We start from the raw sequence: 15,061 nt of genomic DNA, 5'->3' as shown, positions 1-15,061 counted from the left end.
GATGAATGGTAAGAAGAGCTTTTAATTGTGATGCTGAATTTTGAGTTGTAATAGTACAGTTTAGCCGTGGTTTAAGAAACATGCTAATTTGTATAGGTGCTGGTAGGAAAATAGGCGATAATAAAAAATAACCTGGACTACCAGTGTTTATATATTTTATTCAGATATATTTGTATATAGATATTTGTTTTAAAATTTAGGAATATTAGGGAATACTCCACTTTTATAGGAGAAAAAAATTCTTAAAATGTCCTATCCTCTGGCAGTGTTATCTTTTGATATCTAAGGTGTAATAAGATATTTGTCTGTAACTAGAGTTTTAAAGAGTTCATAAAGTAAATGTATATTATATTTTATAATTAATAAAGGACATTTTTAAAATAGAAGACTCAGAAAAATAGGAAATAATACAATTTTTAAAATACGGAGGTAATACAATTTAAAAAATCTTTCTGTTTTTTTTAAGAGTCAGGACATAGAACAGAAGTTTTGGAGTTAATAGTCTTAAGAATTTTAAGATAGTATGTTTTAGTAGAACAAATTTATATTTTAACAGTTATGTAGGCTTAACTTCATTTAGTAAAGACGTTAATAGTGAGATTTCTGGAAGCATGGTAAAATAGGGAGGTATATTTGTTTCTTTTTTTTTTTTTTTTTTTTTTTTTTTTTATTCTATGGTATTTTGTTAGGGAGGTATATTTGACTCTGTGTAAGTTACTTGTTGAGGCATATCAGCTGAAGCAAAATAGAGTGGGTTGCTCCCTGCTGTCATGGGAACTAGAGATTTCCACATCTTTGAGATTTGAAGTTTCTGTGTAGACGGTGTGAGCAAAAAGGGAGACTGTTCCTGATTATCCTGAAGAATAAGTAATATGGGAATAGGAAGTTTTCCTGAAAACCCTGCCCTGAATCACTTGCTTAAGCAGTCCCCTGTTTATACCTCTCTGTGGCTTCAGAGTTCTTAGAAATTGTCCTGCCCCCACCTGTTTGTAGATCAGAAAAAGCTGAACCTTCCATTGTCCGTGGAGAAGGTCTAGAAGTAGTTTAGAATTGGTGTTTTAGAGCTCTGGGATGCTTCAGGAATTGGTAGCTATGGGCGAAAGAGCTGTCTAAAAGGCTATATAATGAGTAAGCTACACTCATGGAGCCAGGAAAGAGTCTTTTACCTTCATCTAAGTTTTCTTCTCTGGTATTCAACTGGAGGATCTCTGTACTTGAGAACAGTAGGCACAGCTCACATCAAGGGCATCATCCTGAAAAACCAGGAGAATTGAGTAAAAATCTACATGTTGAACTGGGAATCATCCCCAGCCTCTTTCTCCCTCCCAGTTCTGAGAATACTGGCTGGCAGGCTCCTGCCCCCAAATGTGACATTAGAAGATTGATCCTGTAACAGCAAACTGATGAGATCAGGAAAAAAGACCAACCAATAATAACAGGAGGGTATCCACCAGGGAAATGGTCCAGACTGATCATCCTACAGTATGCTTCCCCATTAACATAGCATTTTTAGGTAAATTTAAAGTGTCTCAGTTTTATATATGAGATTAGGGTTCACCAAACATTTGAGGGATACTCCTGACATGAAAGAGAAGAAAATGGAAATACTTTAAGAAGAGGGCTGAGGGCCGGGCATGGTGGCTCTCACACCTGTAATCCAAGCACTCTGGGAGGCTGAGGCAGGTGGATCATTTGAGTTCAGGAGTTGGAGACCAGCCTGAGCAAGAGCGAGACCCTGTCTCTACTAAAAAAATAGAAAGAAATTACCTGGATACTAAAAATATATATAGAAAAAATTAGCCAGGCATGGTGGTACATGCCTGTAGTCTCAGCTACTTGGGAGGCTGAGGCAGGAGCATTTGCTTGAGCCTAGGAGTTTGAGGTTGCTGTGAGCTAGGCTGACCCAACAGCACTCTAGCCCAGACAACAGAGCGAAACTTTGTCTCAAAAAAAGCCAGGTATGGTGGTGACTCAGGCTTGTAATCCTAACACTTTGGGAGGCTGAGGTGGGAGGAATGCTTGAGGTTAGGAGTTCAAGCCTAGCATTAGCCAGAACAAGACCCCATCTCTACAAAAAATATTAATAGAAAAACTAGCAGGGCGTGATGGCATTTGTCTGTACTCCCAGCTACTCAGGAGGCTGAGGCAGGAAGATTGTTTCAGCTCAGGATTTTGAGGTTGCAGTGAGCTATGATAACACCACTGTACTCTAGCCACTGCACTCACAGAGTAAGGCCCTGTCTCAAGAAAAAAAAAGAAAGAAAGATATACTTTAAGAAGAAGACAACTTTTTATAAAAAATTACTGATTTGGGCCAGGCGTGGTGGCTCATGCCTGTAATCCTAGCACTCTGGGAGACCTAGGTGGGAGGATTGTTTGAGCTCAGGAGTTGGAGACAAGCCTGAGCAAGAGTGAGACCCTGTCTCTACTAAAAATAGAAAGAAATTAATTGGCCAACTAAAAATATATAGAAAAAATTAGCTGGGCATGGTGGCACGTGCCTGTAGTCCCAGCTGCTTGGGAGGCTGAGGCAGAAGGATTGCTTGAGGCCAGGAATTTGAGGTTGCTGTGAGCCAGGCTGACACCATGGCACTCTAGCCCGGGCAACAGAGTAAGACTCTGTCTCAAAAAAAAAAAAAAAGTTACTGATTTGTTTGGAAGTAAGGGGATATATCTTTGAAACAAGAAAGGATACTAACGAGCCCAGGAGTTTGAGGTTGCTGTGAGCTAGGCTGACGCCATGGCACTCACTCTAGCCTGGGCAACAAAGAGAGACTCTGTCTCAAGAAAAAGAAAAAAAAAGAAAGGTTACTATGAAAAAGCAATGCTCAGAAAACAAAGAGGAACTCTTAGAAGTTTATAGACACTTAATAGATTTGGAAATTCAGAATATTACATTCTTTTTTTTTTTTGAGACAGAGTCTCGCTTTGTTGTCCAGGCTAGAGTGAGTGCCATGGCGTCAGCCTAGCTCACAGCAACCTCAAACTACTGGGCTCCAGTGATCCTTCTGCCTCAGCCTCCCGAGTAGCTGGGACTACAGGCATGCGCCACCATGCCCGGCTAATTTTATATATATATATCAGTTGGCCAGTTAATTTCTTTCTATTTATAGTAGAGACGGGGTCTCGCTCTTGCTCAGGCTGGTTTTGAACTCCTGACCTTGAGCAATCCGCCCGCCTCGGCCTCCCAAGAGCTAGGATTACAGGCGTGAGCCACAGCGCCCGGCCAGAATATTACATTCTTAATAGAAGATTGGAAGATAAAGTTGAGAAAATCTCCCACAAAGCAGATAAAAAGAGATGTAAATTAGGAGAAAACTAAGAAAATTAGGGGATCACATTTTCAGGTTCAACATATAAAAAACAAGAATTATTACAGAATAGGAGAAAATGGATGAAGGAAATTATTTAAGAGTAGTTGAGCAAAAAACTTGAGTTTTGACAGTGAAAGAGCTCATGAATGCTCAGCATAATGATTGAAAAAAAGAACTGCATCAAGGTACATCATGGTGAAATTTCAGACACCAGAAATAAAGGGAAGATCCAGCAAGCTTTTAGGAATGGTGCATATAAAAGGGATTAGGAATGAGTAGCATTGAAAAGTAATTGATAATTTAATAATGCCTTCAAAATCCTGAAGGAAACTTGTTTCCTAGCTGTACATTCTATGCCCTACCAAGCTGTCAAGTGTGGGAATAGTAGTTGTATCCTATCTCAGGAAGTTACTAAAATGTGCAGGCTCCATCAAAGTGACGGGGTAACTAAAAAGAGTTGTGATCCAGGAAATAGGATGCAGTACATGAGAAGGTGAAGAGAATTTCTAGGATGATGGTGAAGGGATATTCAAGGAGATGGCTATACAGCAGGTCAGGAGAATAACCAGTTCAGATTGGGTCAGGAGGACAAAGGATTCTAGATGGTATGTCTTGAGAAAAAAGGAATAGAGGGTATTTCTGTGACTTAATTTCTAAGGGATATTTGTCTGTAGTTGTCTTGCTATGTATGTCTTTGTCTGGTTTTGGTGTGAGGGTAATATTGGCCTCAGACTGAGTTAGGAATTGTTCCCTCTTCTTTTTCTTTCTTTTTTTTAAGAAGAGTTTGAGAAGGATTGATGTTAATTCTTGATACATTTGGTTTAAATGCAGATTTAACCAGAGAAGCCTACTCCTGGGCTTTTTATTTTGTGGGAAGTTTTTTGCTTACTAACTCAATCTCTGCTTGTTATAGGTCTATTCAGATTTCCTATGTCATCTTTACTCAGGTTCAGTGGTTTGTGTTTTTCTAGGAATTTATATATTTCATCTATGTTATCTAATTTGTTGGCATACAGTTGTTCATAGTGTTCCTTTATGATCCTGTTTATTTCTTATTATAAGGTCAGTAGTAATGATCCCATTTTCATTCCCCATTGTAGTAATTTAAATCTTCTTAGTTCAGTTGAAGATTGTCAGTTGTGTTCTTTTCAAAGACAACTTTTGGTTTCGTTGATTTTTCTATTTTGTTTCATTTATTTCTGCTATAATCTTTATTATTTTCTTCCTTCTGTCTGCTTTGAATTAGTTCATCTTTCTCTGATTTCTTACTATGGATTTGAAATCTTTTTTAATGCAGGCGTGTAGGGCTATAAATTTTCCTCTGACCACTGTATTCACTTATCCCACAAGTTTTGATGTGTTGTGTTTTTGTTTTAATTTATCTCAATGTCTAATTTCACATGTGATTTCTTCTTTGGCTTACTTATTATTTAGGAATTTGTTGCTTAATTTCTAATAAAATAAAATAAATAATAAACAAATAAATAAAAAAAATATTTGTTAATTTCCCAAATTTGCTTCTGTTATTGATTTATAGTTTCATTTCATTGTGGTCAGAGAACATACAGATTTCATTCCTTTTCAATTTGTTGAGGCTTATTTGATGGCCTGATGTATTGTCTGTACTGGAGAATGTTCCCTGTTCACTTGAGAAGAATGTGTATTCTGCTGTTGTATTAATAGGTGGCATGTTCTATAGATTTCTGTTTGGTCTAGTCTATAGTGTTCAAGTCTTCTATTTCCTTGCAGATCTTCTGTCTGGTTCTATCCATTACTGAAAGTGAGGTAATGAAGTTTCCAACTATTATTTTTGAATTGTCTTTCTCCTTTCAGTTTTGTCAGTTTTTACTTCAGGTATTTTGGAATTTTGTTGTTAGCTGTGCATACGTTTATAACTGATATGTAATTTTGATGGGTTGACCTTTTTATTGTTATAAAACATCCTCTTTGTCTCTAGTAAAAATTTTTGTCTTAATGTCTATTATGTCTAACATGAGTATAGCCACTCTGGCTCTCTTTTGTTACTGTTTGCATAGTGCATCTTTTTCCATCCTTTTTTTTATTTAATTTTGTTTTTATTTTAGCGTATTATGGGGGTACAAGTGTTAAGGTTACTTATATTGCCCATGCTCCCCTCCCCCCTCGAGTAAGAGCTTCAAGCATGTCCATCCCCCATTTTTCCATCCTTTTACTTTAAACTTACTTGTATCTTTGAATCTCAAGTATGTCTCTTGTAGACAGCATGTAGTTGATTATGTTTTTTTACCTATTCTGTCAATCTCTGCTTTTGGATTGGAATGCTCAATGAATTTGAATTTAATATAAGTACCAGTAAAGTGGAATTTATGTCTGTCATTTTGCTGTTTGTTTTCTCTATGTCTCAAGATTTTTTTTTTAGTTGTTCCTTTATTTCTCTAGTTCCTTCCTTTTTGTTAAATAGATCTCTTGTTGATTTATATGGTATACATTTTTCATTTTTGTAGTGGTCTTCCTGGGGATTACAATTAACAACTTTATTTCAGTCTAATTCAAATTAGTATCAAGTTTATTTCATTAGTATACACAATTTTTGCTTTTGTATAGCTCCATTACCTCTCTTTCCTTTGTGTTATTATTGCCATACACATCCTTTTATATCTTTTAAATCAAATAGGAAAAAAGTTACAAACAAAATTGTACTGTCTTTTATATTTATGTATGTAGTTACCTTAACCATGCTCATTATTTCTTCAGGTAGATTCAGGTAACTGTCTAATATCCTTTCATTTCAGACTAAAGGATATTCTTCAGTATTTGTTTATCTGTGAATGTTTTAATTTCCTTTACCTTTTTGAAAAATAGTTATAGAATTCTTGGTTAACAGTCTTTTTCTTTTAGTACTTTGAATATGTCTTCCCATTGCCATCAGGGTTCTGTGATTTCTCATGAAAAATTAGTTGTTATTGTTATTCGGAATCTCTATATATAAGTTGCTTCTCTTGCTTTTTTTAGGATTCTCTTTGTTTTTTGACAGTTTTATTGTGATGTGTTTAGGTATGGATTTCATTGAATTTATTTTCCTTGTAGTTCCTTGAGCTTTTTTGGGGGTGTTTAGGTTAATGTTTTTTTCCTCATAATTTCTGTTTTTTATTGGTATTTTCTGTTTATGAGTCGTTCATCTCATAATTTCCTTTAGTTCTTTAGACATGGGTTTTTTTTTTTTTTTTAGTTCTTTGAATATACTTAAAATAGCTGACTTTAAACCTTTGTCTATTTAAGTTCAATGCCTGGGTTTCCTGAGGGATAGTTTCTGTTGACTGCTTCCCTCCCCCCCCCCTGTGTATTAGTCATACTTCCATGTTTTTTTAATGTCTTATAATATTTTATTGAAAACTATACATTTTATGTAATGTGGCAACTCTGATAATCTGAGTCCCTCTTTGACCCCACTCCAGTGTGGTTTGTTTTAGTGGTTTTTCTGAACTAATTCTATAAAGTCTGTATTCTTTGCTAGGTGTAGCCACTGAAATTTCTCTGCTCAGCTTAGTGGTCAGCTCTAATGATTGGGCACAGATTTCCTTAAATGCCTAGAACTAATAAATCTCCTAGTTTTGTGTGTGTTGCGGCATGCCTTCAGTACTTAGCCAGGAAGTTTACAACTCTGCCTTACCCTTCTTGCTTGTGCAGAGCTTCAGGGTTAGCTAGAGATGAGCACTTAGGGCTTTCTCAGGTCTTTCCTAGGCATATGCACAGACCTGTCAATAATTCTGGCCTTCTAGATTCTCAGGAATATGTTGGAGCTTTTCAAAGTTCCCAGCCTTTCTTTTTAAAGCTTTTTGGTTAGTCTATTGTTTGCCCCAACTGCTCTGCCTCAGCCAGCTGTAGTATGAAACAGTTACCTTTTATTATTTTAATACTTTGTGGTATTATAAAATACCACAAAGCTTGCTTGTCTTACCAAACAAGATGCAGCCATCTTTCTTGAATAAACTGTCCTCAGATTGCTGCAAGCCCTGGGTTGACATCCTAGAGTTCACAAAATGTTGATTCTGACAGTTTTTACCAGTGTTCTTGTTGGTTTTATGGAGGAGATGATTTTTGAATATCCTTACTGTGATATTTTTGCTGATGATCTACTATTAAGCTTTAAGAGTTTTTAATATTAATATTTTATATATGAGTCTTGTCAAGTATGTAGTTTGCAAATGTTTTCTGCAAATTGATCATTTGTTTTTCATGCTTTTAACAGGATCTTTTAGAGAGTAAAGGATTTTCATTTTGAAGTTAAATTTATCAAATTTTTTTTTTACATAGATTGTGCTTTTGGTATTATTGCTAAGAACTCTTCCTAGCCCTAGATCCTAATGATTTTCTCCTATCTTCTAAAAGTTTCATAGTTTTACATTTTCATTTAAATCTATGATCCATTTTAAGTTAATATTCGTATAGTGCTTTAATTTAGGAGAGTTTTTTTATTCTCACATATAATCACGTTTCAGCACCAGTTATTGAAAAGACTATTTTTTTCCATTGATTTGCTTTTGCAGCTTTGTCAGAAACCAGGCATCTTCCTGTGGGATTATGATAATATTTTGGGGAGATTACGGAAAGTATATAAGAAAGTTGTCATTCCCTTAAGCAGGAGGCAGTTGAATCCTAAGTGAAAAATCAAGATACCTGTTTAAGTATTTTGTTTAGAAATGTGGGGCTTTCTAGGGGAAAGTTGGTGGGTAATGCCATATTTTATAGAAAACCTTATTTGATTTATAAAACATGCATTTATGTAACTGATGAATTAAAATAAAAATAGGAAATACTACAGTGTAAAGCCAGTGCCTTAGTTAGGGGAAAATTCAAAGCCTAAAACATGTATAATTTGAGTTTGGAAACATTTTTACTGTGGGAAAAAATATTTAGAATAATACATGGAGAAAAATGCACAACTTAAGTATTAAAAAGTGAGCACCTACTTAATCATCTCCTAGTCAGGAATTAAAAAATTGCTAGATCTCCTACTCTGCCCTCTCCTAATCAAACTCTCCGTCTTTCCCCTTAGGAGACTACCATCCTGTCTTTTATGGTAGTCACTTTTTTGCTTTGTTTTTTGTTTGTTTGGTTTTTTTTGCTTTGTTTTTTACCACCTAAAAAAATATTTTTTTGAACTACATTTTTTTCATTTTTTAAAAATGGAATTTATGTAAATGGATCTTGGCTTCTTTTCTAGTATTATGTTTGTGGGATTCCACTCTATTTATTGTTGGGTGTAACTGTAGTTTTTTTATTTTCCTTCTTGTATAATATATTGTTTGAATGTCCCACAGTTTATGCATTCTATTATTGATGGAAATTTTGGTTGTTTCCTAGTACACACATTTATAGTTAGTAAAAACCTAGGAATTGAACTCAGTTATAGAATGTACTTATGTTTGATTTCAGAAGATATTCAAAACTTTTTTCCCCAAAGTGTTTGTAACAACTTATAATTGCATTGGCAGAGTTCCTTTTGTACTTCATCTTCATCAATACTTTGTATTGTCAGTCTTTAATTTTAGCCATTCTAGAGGGTATGTAGTGGTATCTCATAATGATTTTGTTTTATATTTCTCTGATTCCAGATATGATTGAGTACCTTTTTATATGCTTATTGGCCAGGTTTTATAAATGTTTTGTTTATATATGAAAAGAATGTGTATTTTACAGTTTTTTGGATACAGTATAGATATGTCATTATCTTAATTTGGGCTAATGTAACAAAGTATGATGGGCTTATAAACAACAGAAATTTATTCCTCACAGTTCTGGAGGCTAGAAATCTAAGATTAGGATGCCAGCATGATCAGGTTCTGATGAGGGCTTTCTTCTAGGTTTCAGATAGCTTTCTTCTCATTATATCCTCACATGGGGGGAAAGAAAGTCAGAGCTTTTTGGAGCTCCCTTTCATAAAGGCACTAATCCCATTCCTGAGAGCTCCACCCTTGTGACCTAATTACCTTGCAAAGGCCCTAGCTTTTTTTTTTTTTTTTTTGAGACAGAGTCTCGCTTTGTTGTCCAGGCTAGAGTGAGTGCCATGGCGTCAGCCTAGCTCACAGCAACCTCAAAATCCTGGGCTTGAGTGATCCTTCTGCCTCAGCCTCCCGAGTAGCTGGGACTACAGGCATGCGCCACCATGCCCGGCTAATTTTTTATATATATATCAGTTGGCCAATTAATTTCTTTCTATTTATAGTAGAGACGGGGTCTCGCTCTTGCTCAGGCTGGTTTTGAACTCCTGACCTTGAGCAATCCGCCCGCCTCAGCCTCCCAAGAGCTAGGATTACAGGCGTGAGCCACAGCGCCCGGCCAGGCCCTAGCTTTTAATACCATCACATTGGGAGGTAGGATTTCAGCATGTGAGTTTTGGGAGAAACACAACATTCAGGCCATTGCAGTCTTATTAAGTCAGTTTTGCCAATTATGTTTTAAACTTCTTTCTGCATCCCCACCAATTTAGTTTTTGTATGCTGATTCAGTTAGAGATTTGTTAAAATCTTCTACTGCTATCGTGGATTTGTCTGTCTTGTGTTACCATTCATTTTTGCTTTTACATATTTGAATTCATGTTATCAGTGCACACAAATCTAAAAGTTTTGTGTTTCTGATGAGTTGAACCTCTTATCATTATTTCCTGTTATGTCTGATGATATATTTTGCTTTGAAGTCTACCTTGATTGATAATAACATAATTATACTAGCCTTATTGTAGCTAGTGTTTGTATGGTTTGCTTTTCCTCCTTAACCTTCTATTTTAATGTTTTCTGTGCCTTTATGTTTTAGAACTGTTTTGTGTATATACCATATCATTGTCATTTTTACTTTCAGTTCAAACTATCACTCTTTGTCTTTTATTATAACACAAAGTTTATTTGGATTTCATGTAATTACTGACGTGGTTGGGCTTAAATATACCATTTTATAATGTGCTTTCTATTTATTCTGGCTATTGTGTTCTTTTTTTCACCTTTCTTACCTTCTTTTAGATTTAATGTTTTTATTACATTCCTTCCTCCCCCCCCTTTTAAAACTCTGTTGGTTTTTGTCTGCTCACCACAACTCAATTTTTATTTATCTGAAATTAACTTTTGTTACCTCCATTTTTGAAGTATAATATCACTGAATATAGAAGGTACTGTTCCCATGTCTCCATTTTTTCTAATGATAAGTCAGTCATTAATTGTACTATCATTTCTCATATGTAACCAGTCTTTTTTTCTCTGGCTGCTCTCAAGGTTTTCTCTTCAGCTTTCAACAACGTGACTATAATATATATGTAGAAGTGGGTTTTTTGTATTTATTGTGCTTGGGTTTGTTGAGATTCCTGGATCTATAAGTTAATGTTTTCTACCAAATTGAAGATGTTTTTGCCATTATTTCTTTAACAAAAACTTTTCTGTGCTCTTTTCACTCTTCTGTCTTTCTGGGACTTGAGTTATATATATGTTAGACTGCCTGATATTATCTTAGTGGTCTCTGAGGGTTTATTTTTCTTTAATCATTTTACTTTCTGTTCTTTGGATTGGACAGTTTTATTTCCTTGTCTTCAGACCCACTGATATTCCTTCTGTTATCTGTAATTTTCTGTTGAGCCCATCTGGTGAATTTTTATTTTAGTTATTATATTTTTCACTTTTTCTTTTTCTAGTTTCTGTGAATTGTTTGAATATATTTTATTTTAATTTTGTTGATATACTTAGAATAGCCACTTTGAATTTTTTGTATGTTAACTCCAACATTCAGGTGTGTTCAGAATCAGTATCTTTTAATTGACTCCCCTTTTTTCCTGAGTATGGCTCATATGTTCCTCTGTCTTTGCATATTATATAATTTTTGCTTAAAACTGGATATTATGGACATGTATTAGTGACTAGATTCAGTTAATGTTCTTAGAATTGCTATTCTTTGTTTTAGGTAAGTAGTTAACTTGCCTGGGCTTAGACTACAAACTTGGTCTCCCCTGGATTATGCAGCTACTGATATCTCTGCTCTCTTCTAGCTTCCTGTAGCTGCTGTTTTGGCCTTCTTGGGGGCGAGGGTCTCTCTGTGCCTGAATAAGTTGGTTGTCACCCAAAGATTTGGATGGAGTCAGATTTTACCCTCTGCTTTTCTTGTTTCTAGGGATTTTACTAACATTTCACTAGCTGTTGTACTGGGCTTTGGCTCTGTCCTGACACTTCAGCCTGGTAGGGCTTTAGCTTCCCGCCATTCAAACTGCACAGTTGGGAAATTCACTCTGTTGAAAAGCAGCAAACTCACAGTACAGCTCTATTTTTCAAGTGTAGCATTCTTTCTGGCCTCTGCCTACTTTTTCCTTCAACCCCCTCAAGTCTCCTCTGTGCATATATAATTTATCAGTTATCCAGTGATTTGGGCAAAGTTAATACTCAGACTTTTGTTTTACCCATTTGGTTTTCTGGCTGCCATGTTTTTTTATACTCAGAATTTTTATTTCACCCATTTGGTGCTCTAGCTGCCATACTTTTCCTATTTAAATTTCCAGCTGCTTTCCCAGGCCTAAATTCTGAGCCCTAGAGCAATATTATCTTTCTCTAGAGATAATTTTTGTTTGCTTGTGCCAGACACCTGGGTCTCTGGCAGTCTGGGATTATCTACATTAAATTTTCGGGATTGAGACTTTCTTTAGGCCACCTAGATGTCTTCAAGTAGGACTGTGGTGTGTGCAAAGACTTATTTACTTCTGACTGACTAGAATTTAGTCCTTTGGGGTCTCAACTCAAATAGTAGACAGCATTTAGTATGGTTCCTGCCATATATGAACTTCGGGCTCCCTCTTCCCCTTTTGGTATACTTAGCTCTTATGTCAGAAATACTGCTCAATTTTCAGCTGCCTCATCTGTATTGGGAAGCAACCCTAAGGCAAAAGTATCCCCAGATGCTAGTTCACATCTGTAGGTTTCCATCTTCTCTTGGATCTTGGCCTGGTCATTTTTTATTGTTGTGTTAGCTTTCTGATAGCCTCAAATCAATGATTTTTTATATTTTGTTCAGTTTCTCTTGTATAGATCTTGGTAGGAGGATTGATAAGCATCACCTATTTTTCTATTACTGCAATTATCTTAGACATGTTTGAATCCATGAGTTCATATGATATCAGTAGGATGATGTCTATCTCTTGGATTTCTTATATAGTGGCTTTGTTCCTAAACATGTTCTCTCCATGAAGTAGCAGAGATGGCCACTGCTGCCCTGACCTACATCATTGTTTGTAGGTCATGGCTCTGACCTAGCCATTGTTTCCACTGAAGAGAGTGACACTTTCCCACCAGTTTTTGCAAACGTCCTGAGGGCTATATTCCCATCCATTAACAAATTACTGTGGCTAGGGGCAGGGTACTTTGATCAGCCTGAGGGTCACTTGTTTATCCCTCTATCCAGGGGCCTAGGATTGGCACCACTTTAGTAGTTGAGTAAGAATGTTTCCCTAAAAGAAAATCAGGGTGCTATTATTAAATAACAAAAATAGAGGGAATGTTAGAGATAGCAGATTGTTTTATAACAGTTTTTATAGATTTTGGGGTCTCCTAAAATTTTTTACTCTGGTTAGATCCAGTAAAGCAATCTAGGAACAAAATTTCACAAACAATTATAATTGACATGTGACATTACTTATAAAATTGATTTTGCTCAGTTTATATATCTATAATAGAAGAGGGTTTTTAATAGAAGAGGGTTTTATAATAGGAGAGGGTTTTTTCCCTCTAATAATAGAAGAGGGTTTTTTCCTCATCTTCAAAAGTTAAGATACCTAGATTAATTGTTAATCTAAAATAACTCCTTCTAGAGATAAAACTTATTATGGTATATTGTTGAGATAGAGTTGCTATATCAGTTAGCTATTAATCTGTAACAAATTACTCTGAAACTTGGTGACTTAAAGCAATAAACATTAGAACAAGTCTGTGAGTCAGCTGGATAGTGCTTCTGGTTTTGGGGGGGCTCATTTATATGTCTGTATTTAGCAGCAGATCAGAAAGGTGGCTTTGCTTCTCTTGGCTGGGTTCTCTGACATGTTTGGGAGTTGGGCTACAGGCTGATCTTGAATTGCCTATGGTTAGCTGGCTGTTGTCTAGTCTAGATGAGATGAGACTTATCGGCTGCCCTCATCCTACTGATCAGAGTGAGCTTGTTCTCATGTCAGTGGCAAGGTTCTGAAAGAGAGAACATAAGCATACAAGGTCTCTTGAGGCCTAAGTTCAGAACTGGCAAAGGGTGACTGGTGTTTCTTTTGAGATTAATCCTAGAGTTAAGAGGTCAGGAAAAGTACTCTACCTCTTGACGGGAGAAACTACAGAACTTCGTTGCCAAATACATAGATAATTAGGGGTGGTGTAGAGTTGGGCTATTTTTTGCAATCAGGCTTTTTGATTCGGTTTGTAAAATTAGATTAATTTTCATTGTTTAGTTCTGGTCCAATTATATTTCAGTAGGAATTGTGTTTAGATATAGAAGTTGGGGCAGATATAAATTATATATACCAATTTGTCTAGAAGTCCAGATGATTCAGCTATATTTATTTCATAAAGCATGTCTGATGAGATTTTGAAAGCATTATTTATGCATCGAATTACCAGTTGTAAGTAGGTAATTACCAGTTGTTGATAAATTACCAATTATTGAGAGGTGGTTCTATCTGTACCTTTACTCTTTTGGTTATAAATGACAGTGTTCTTTTGGGGTTCATTTATCATTATTCTGACTTTCTTAATTTAAGATTTGACTTTTTTCTCTGTTTATTCTTAGCATATTGTGAATTTTTAAAAGATTTCTGAAGTACAATGACATACTAAATCACATGTTTAAACTGTACAGTTTGAACAGATTTGATATTTGTATACACCCATGAAATCATCACCACAGTCAAAGGTAATGAACATATCCTTTACTTTCCAAAGTGTCCTTGTGACCCTTGGTAATCCTTCCCTTTTACTTCTCCCCCTGTGTCCAGGCAATGACTGATCAGCTTTCTGTCAATTATGGTGTAGTTTGCATATGCCAAAATTTCATATAAATGAAACCATGTAGTATGTACTCTTTTTGTCTGGAGTTTTTACTCAGCATAATTATTTTGAGATTCATTCATGTTGTATGGTTCACTAGTTCAGTCCTACTTATTCCATTGTAGAGATATGTATTCACATGTTGATGGACATTTCCCCCCCAGTTTTTGGCTATTATAGAGATGGTATGTCCATTTTTATATGGACATATGCTTTCATTTGTTTGAATAAATACCTAGAAGTAGAATGACTGGATCATTAGTAGGTATATATTTGATATTTTAAGAAATTGTAAAACTATTTTACAAAGTAATTGTACCATTTTATCTTCCCGTATGGAATGTATGAGAATTTGAGTTCCTCTACTTATTCATGAATACTTGGTGTAGTTGGTCTTACTAATTGTAGCCATTCTTTTAGTTGTGTAGTAGTATCTCATTATGGCTTTACTTTGCACTTCCCTAGTGATAAAAGATACTAAGCATCTTTTCATATGCTTATTTGTTTTTTATGTGTAGTTGGTGAAGTGCTGCTTCAAATCTTCTTCCTAGTTTGGATTGTTTTGTTATTATTGAGATATTAAAAGCAGATTTATTGAGGCATTTACATGCCATGAAGTACACATATTTAAAGTATATAATTTGACAGGTTTTGACATATGTTTTACATACTCAGGAAGCTATCATAACAAATAAGATAATGAATACATTCATCACC

General features: G+C 35.5%; 1 protein-coding gene across 17 annotated transcripts in view; it reads left to right on the top strand.

Annotated features, from left to right (window-relative positions):
- ZNF644 (zinc finger protein 644) overlaps positions 1–15,061 on the top strand; it is a 129,654-nt gene that overhangs the window by 17,231 nt on the left and 97,362 nt on the right. For 2 of the 17 annotated variants that reach the window (XM_012790882.2, XM_075999792.1), the window contains exon 3: positions 14,088–14,210. The exons of the other annotated variants lie outside the window; for them this stretch is intronic. The gene's annotated coding sequence lies outside the window, so the exon portion shown is untranslated. The remainder of the gene's footprint in view (positions 1–14,087; positions 14,211–15,061) is intronic. 17 annotated transcript variants of the gene reach the window in all.

The sequence above is a fragment of the Microcebus murinus genome, chromosome 2 (assembly GCF_040939455.1).
Source record: "Microcebus murinus isolate Inina chromosome 2, M.murinus_Inina_mat1.0, whole genome shotgun sequence".
In the NCBI taxonomy this organism is placed as follows: domain Eukaryota; kingdom Metazoa; phylum Chordata; class Mammalia; order Primates; family Cheirogaleidae; genus Microcebus; species Microcebus murinus.
Note: the sequence above shows the minus strand (reverse complement) of the source record. Positions and strands in the feature narration are given on the sequence as shown.